The following is a 5,857-nucleotide window of genomic DNA, read 5'->3' on the forward strand; positions in this document are numbered from 1 at the left end:
TTCACTCCCTCTGGTTTCCTCTCTCCTCTTCTCTGTCTTGTTTTCAATGGCACACTTAAAGGCATGGAGATGTCAGCCAGTGAGATACACACACAAGGGCACACCTGTGTGTGAGAGGCTAGGCCAGACCATCTGAATGGGACGAGTTCAGCCAATAGGGCTGTCTGTCCTCTCAGGGCCTCGAGGGCAGAGGGCCGAGTCTTTTGTGGCCCTTCTAAGGGCTGGGAGACACTTACACTTACAAACTCACCCCTGATTGGCCGGAAGACGAAATCCCCCAAGGTGCAATTAGCAATTAGGCAAGACGTTATATTTTGTGAGTGTGTGTTTTTGTGTACTCCTTATTGAGGTCTGGCTCGGGTTTCATGCTTTGTTTGTTTGTCCCTTTCAAGGAGCTCCTCCAGAGTAGCCCCACTCCCCTCTCCCCACTATCTTTGAACAGGCCCCAGCAGCTGTGCGACTAGGCTACATAAAAACAAGACAAGTTGACCACAATGACTGACAAAGTGCTTTGTGGGTCGAGGCCCATTCAGTTAGGGTTCTGCCAAGCACTAGTGTCTCAGGCAGCCCCCATAAAGGCCATAGAACCAGGGAATGGGTTGTCCGAGGAGTGGCCATCGGAAGGGGCCCCTGGTTTATGGGGTGAGAGAATGGTGAGGCCCACTGGTTAAGGGGTGGGAGGATGGGGAGGCCCCGTGGTTAAGAGGCTGAGAGGATGAGGAGGCCCGCTGGTTAGGGGGTGAGAGGATGGGGAGGCCACCTGGTTAAGGGGTGAGAGTATGGGGAGGCCCCTGGTTAAGGGGTGAGAGGATGCAGAGGCCAGCTGGTTAGGGGTGTTGAAAGGATGGGGAGGCCCTCTTGTTAGGGGTTGAGAGGATGGGGAGGCCCACTGGTTAGGGGATGAGAGGATGGGGAGGCCCGCTGGTTAGGGGTTGAGAGGATGGGGAGGCCCTCTGGTTAGGGGTTGAGAGGATGGGGAGGCCCACTGGTTAGGGGGTGAGAGGATGGGGAGGGCCCGCTGGTAATGGGGTGGGAATGGGGAGGCCCCGTGGTTAAGAGGCTGAGAGGATGAGGAGGCCCGCTGGTTAGGGGTTGAAAGGATGGGGAGGCCCTCTTGTTAGGGGTTGAGAGGATGGGGAGGCCCACTGGTTAAGGGGTGAGAGGATGGGGAGGCCCGCTGGTTAGAGGGTGAGAGGATGGGGAGGCCCGCTGGTTAAGGGGTGAGAGGATGGGGAGGCCCGCTGGTTAGGGGGTGAGAGGATGGAGAGGCCCCCTGGTTAAGGGGTGAGAGGATGCAGAGGCCAGCTGGTTAGGGGTTGAAAGGATGGGGAGGCCCTCTTGTTAAGGGGTTGAGAGGATGGGGAGGCCCACTGGTTAGGGGATGAGAGGAAGGGGAGGCCCGCTGGTTAGGGGTTGAGAGGATGGGGAGGCCCTCTGGTTAGGGGTTGAGAGGATGGGGAGGCCCACTGGTTAGGGGGTGAGAGGATGGGGAGGCCCGCTGGTAAGGGGGTGGAGAGGATGCAGAGGCCCGCTGGTTAAGGGGTGAGAGGATGGGGAGGCCACCTGGTTAAGGGGTGAGAGGATGCAGAGGCCAAATGGTTAGGGGTTGAGAGGATGCGGAGGCCCGCTGGTTAGGGGGTGAGAAGATGGAGAGGCCCGCTGGTTAGGGGGTGAGAGGATGGGGAGGCCCGCTAGTTAAGGGGTGAGAGGATGGGGAGGCCCGCTGGTTAGGGGGTGAGAGGATGGGGAGGCCCGCTGGTTAGGGGGTGAGAAGATGGAGAGGCCCGCTGGTTAGGGGGTGAGAGGATGGGGAGGCCCGCTAGTTAAGGGGTGAGAGGATGGGGAGGCCCGCTGTTTAGGGGGTGAGAGGATGGGGAGGCCCGCTGGTTAGGGGATAAGAGGATGGGGAGGCCCGCTGGTTAGGGGGTGAGATGATTGGGAGGCCTGCTGGTTAGGGGGTGAGAGGATGGGGAGGCCCGCTGGTTAGGGGGTGAGAGGATGGGGAGGCCCGCTGGTTAGGGGATAAGAGGATGGGGAGGCCCGCTGGTTAGGGGGTGAGATGATTGGGAGGCCTGCTGGTTAGGGGGTGAGAGGATGGGGAGGCCCTCTGGTTAGGGGGTGAGATGATGGGGAGGCCCGCTGGTTAAGGGGTGAGAGGATGGGGATGCCCGCTGGTTAGGTGGTGAGAGGATGGGGAGGCCTGCTGGTTAGGGGGTGAGATGATGGGGAGGCCCTCTGGTTAGGGGGTGAGATGATGGGGAGGCCCGCTGGTTAAGGGGTGAGAGGATGGGATGCCCGCTGGTTAGGTGGTGAGAGGATGGGGAGGCCCCCTGGTTAGGGGGTGAGAGGATGGGGAGGCCACCTGGTTAAGGGGTGAGAGTATGGGGAGGCCCCCTGGTTAAGGGGTGAGAGGATGCAGAGGCCAGCTGGTTAGGGGTTGAAAGGATGGGGAGGCCCTCTTGTTAGGGGTTGAGAGGATGGGGAGGCCCACTGGTTAGGGGATGAGAGGATGGGGATGCCCGCTGGTTAGGGGTTGAGAGGATGGGGAGGCCCTCTGGTTAGGGGTTGAGAGGATGGGGAGGCCCACTGGTTAGGGGGTGAGAGGATGGGGAGGCCCGCTGGTAATGGGGTGAGAGGATGGGGAGGCCCGCTGATTAAGAGGTGAGAGGATGGGAGGCCCCCTGGTTAAGGGGTGAGAGGATGCAGAGGCCCGCTGGTTAAGGGGTGAGAGGATGGGGAGGCCACCTGGTTAAGGGGTGAGAGGATGCAGAGGCCAAATGGTTAGGGGGTGAGAAGATGGAGAGGCCCGCTGGTTAGGGGGTGAGAGGATGGGGAGGCCCGCTAGTTAAGGGGTGAGAGGATGGGGAGGCCCGCTGGTTAGGGGATAAGAGGATGGGGAGGCCCGCTGGTTAGGGGGAGAGAGGATGGGGAGGCCTGCTGGTTAGGGGGTGAGATGATGGGGAGGCCCTCTGGTTAGGGGGTGAGATGATGGGGAGGCCCGCTGGTTAAGGGGTGAGAGGATGGGGAGGCCCGCTGTTTAGGGGGGTGAGAGGATGGGGAGGCCCGCTGGTTAGGGGATAAGAGGATGGGGAGGCCCGCTGGTTAGGGGGTGAGATGATTGGGAGGCCTGCTGGTTAGGGGGTGAGAGGATGGGGAGGCCCGCTGGTTAGGGGGTGAGAGGATGGGGAGGCCCGCTGGTTAGGGGATAAGAGGATGGGGAGGCCCGCTGGTTAGGGGGTGAGATGATTGGGAGGCCTGCTGGTTAGGGGGTGAGAGGATGGGGAGGCCCTCTGGTTAGGGGGTGAGATGATGGGGAGGCCCGCTGGTTAAGGGGTGAGAGGATGGGGATGCCCGCTGGTTAGGTGGTGAGAGGATGGGGAGGCCTGCTGGTTAGGGGGTGAGATGATGGGGAGGCCCTCTGGTTAGGGGGTGAGATGATGGGGAGGCCCGCTGGTTAAGGGGTGAGAGGATGGGGATGCCCGCTGGTTAGGTGGTGAGAGGATGGGGAGGCCCCCTGGTTAGGGGGTGAGAGGATGGGGAGGCCACCTGGTTAAGGGGTGAGAGTATGGGGAGGCCCCCTGGTTAAGGGGTGAGAGGATGCAGAGGCCAGCTGGTTAGGGGTTGAAAGGATGGGGAGGCCCTCTTGTTAGGGGTTGAGAGGATGGGGAGGCCCACTGGTTAGGGGATGAGAGGATGGGGATGCCCGCTGGTTAGGGGTTGAGAGGATGGGGAGGCCCTCTGGTTAGGGGTTGAGAGGATGGGGAGGCCCACTGGTTAGGGGGTGAGAGGATGGGGAGGCCCGCTGGTAATGGGGGTGAGAGGATGGGGAGGCCCGCTGATTAAGAGGTGAGAGGATGGGAGGCCCCCTGGTTAAGGGGTGAGAGGATGCAGAGGCCCGCTGGTTAAGGGGTGAGAGGATGGGGAGGCCACCTGGTTAAGGGGTGAGAGGATGCAGAGGCCAAATGGTTAGGGGGTGAGAAGATGGAGAGGCCCGCTGGTTAGGGGGTGAGAGGATGGGGAGGCCCGCTAGTTAAGGGGTGAGAGGATGGGGAGGCCCGCTGGTTAGGGGATAAGAGGATGGGGAGGCCCGCTGGTTAGGGGGAGAGAGGATGGGGAGGCCTGCTGGTTAGGGGGTGAGATGATGGGGAGGCCCTCTGGTTAGGGGGTGAGATTATGGGGAGGCCCGCTGGTTAAGGGGGTGAGAGGATGGGGAGGCCCGCTGTTTAGGGGGTGAGAGGATGGGGAGGCCTGCTGGTTAGGGGGTGAGATTATGGGGAGGGCCGCTGGTTAAGGGGTGAGAGGATGGGGAGGCCCGCTGGTTAAGCGGTGAGAGGATGGGGAGGCCCGCTGGTTAGGCGGTGAGAGGATGGGGAGGCCCGCTGGTTAGGGGGTGAGAGGATGGGGAGGCACGCTGGTTAAGGGGTGAGAGTATGGGGAGGCCCGCTGGTTAGGGGGTGAGATTATGGGGAGGCCCGCTGGTTAAGGGGTGAGAGGATGGGGAGGCCCGCTGGTTAAGCGGTGAGAGGATGGGGAGGCCCGCTGGTTAGGTGGTGAGATGATGGGGAGGCCCGCTGGTTAGGGGGTGAGATTATGGGGAGGCCCGCTGGTTAAGGGGTGAGAGGATGGGGAGGCCCGCTGGTTAAGCGGTGAGAGGATGGGGAGGCCCGCTGGTTAGGTGGTGAGATGATGGGGAGGCCCGCTGGTTAGGGGGTGAGAGGATGGGGAGGCACGCTGGTTAAGGGGTGAGAGTATGGGGAGGCCCGCTGGTTAGGGGGGTGAGATTATGGGGAGGCCCGCTGGTTAAGGGGTGAGAGGATCGGGAGGCCCGCTGGTTAAGCGGTGAGAGGATGGGGAGGCCCGCTGGTTAGGTGGTGAGATGATGGGGAGGCCCGCTGGTTAGGGGGTGAGAGGATGGGGAGGCACGCTGGTTAAGGGGTGAGAGTATGGGGAGGCCCGCTGGTTAAGGGGTGAGAGGATGGGGAGGCCCGCTGGTTAGGGGGTGAGAGGATGGGGTGGCCCTCTGGTTAAGAGGTGAGAGGATGGGAGGCCCCCTGGTTAAGGGGTGAGAGGATGCAGAGGCCCGCTGGTTAAGGGGTGAGAGGATGGGTAGGCCACCTGGTTAAGGGGTGAGAGGATGCAGAGGCCAAATGGTTAGGGGGTGAGAAGATGGAGAGGCCCGCTGGTTAGGGGGTGAGAGGATGGGGAGGCCCACTAGTTAAGGGGTGAGAGGATGGGGAGGCCCGCTGGTTAGGGGATAAGAGGATGGGGAGGCCCGCTGGTTAGGGGGAGAGAGGATGGGGAGGCCTGCTGGTTAGGGGGTGAGATGATGGGGAGGCCCTCTGGTTAGGGGTGAGATGATGGGGAGGCCCGCTGGTTAAGGGGTGAGAGGATGGGGAGGCCCGCTGTTTAGGGGGTGAGAGGATGGGGAGGCCTGCTGGTTAGGGGGTGAGATTATGGGGAGGGCCGCTGGTTAAGGGGTGAGAGGATGGGGAGGCCCGCTGGTTAAGCGGTGAGAGGATGGGGAGGCCCGCTGGTTAGGCGGTGAGAGGATGGGGAGGCCCGCTGGTTAGGGGGTGAGAGGATGGGGAGGCACGCTGGTTAAGGGGTGAGAGTATGGGGAGGCCCGCTGGTTAGGGGGTGAGATTATGGGGAGGCCCGCTGGTTAAGGGGTGAGAGGATGGGGAGGCCCGCTGGTTAAGCGGTGAGAGGATGGGGAGGCCCGCTGGTTAGGTGGTGAGAGGATGGGGAGGCCCGCTGGTTAGGCGGTGAGAGGATGGGGAGGCACGCTGGTTAAGGGGTGAGAGTATGGGGAGGCCCGCTGGTTAAGGGGTGAGAGGATGGGGAGGCCCGCTGGTTA

The sequence above is a fragment of the Oncorhynchus kisutch genome, linkage group LG20 (assembly GCF_002021735.2).
Source record: "Oncorhynchus kisutch isolate 150728-3 linkage group LG20, Okis_V2, whole genome shotgun sequence".
Lineage (NCBI taxonomy): Eukaryota > Metazoa > Chordata > Actinopteri > Salmoniformes > Salmonidae > Oncorhynchus > Oncorhynchus kisutch.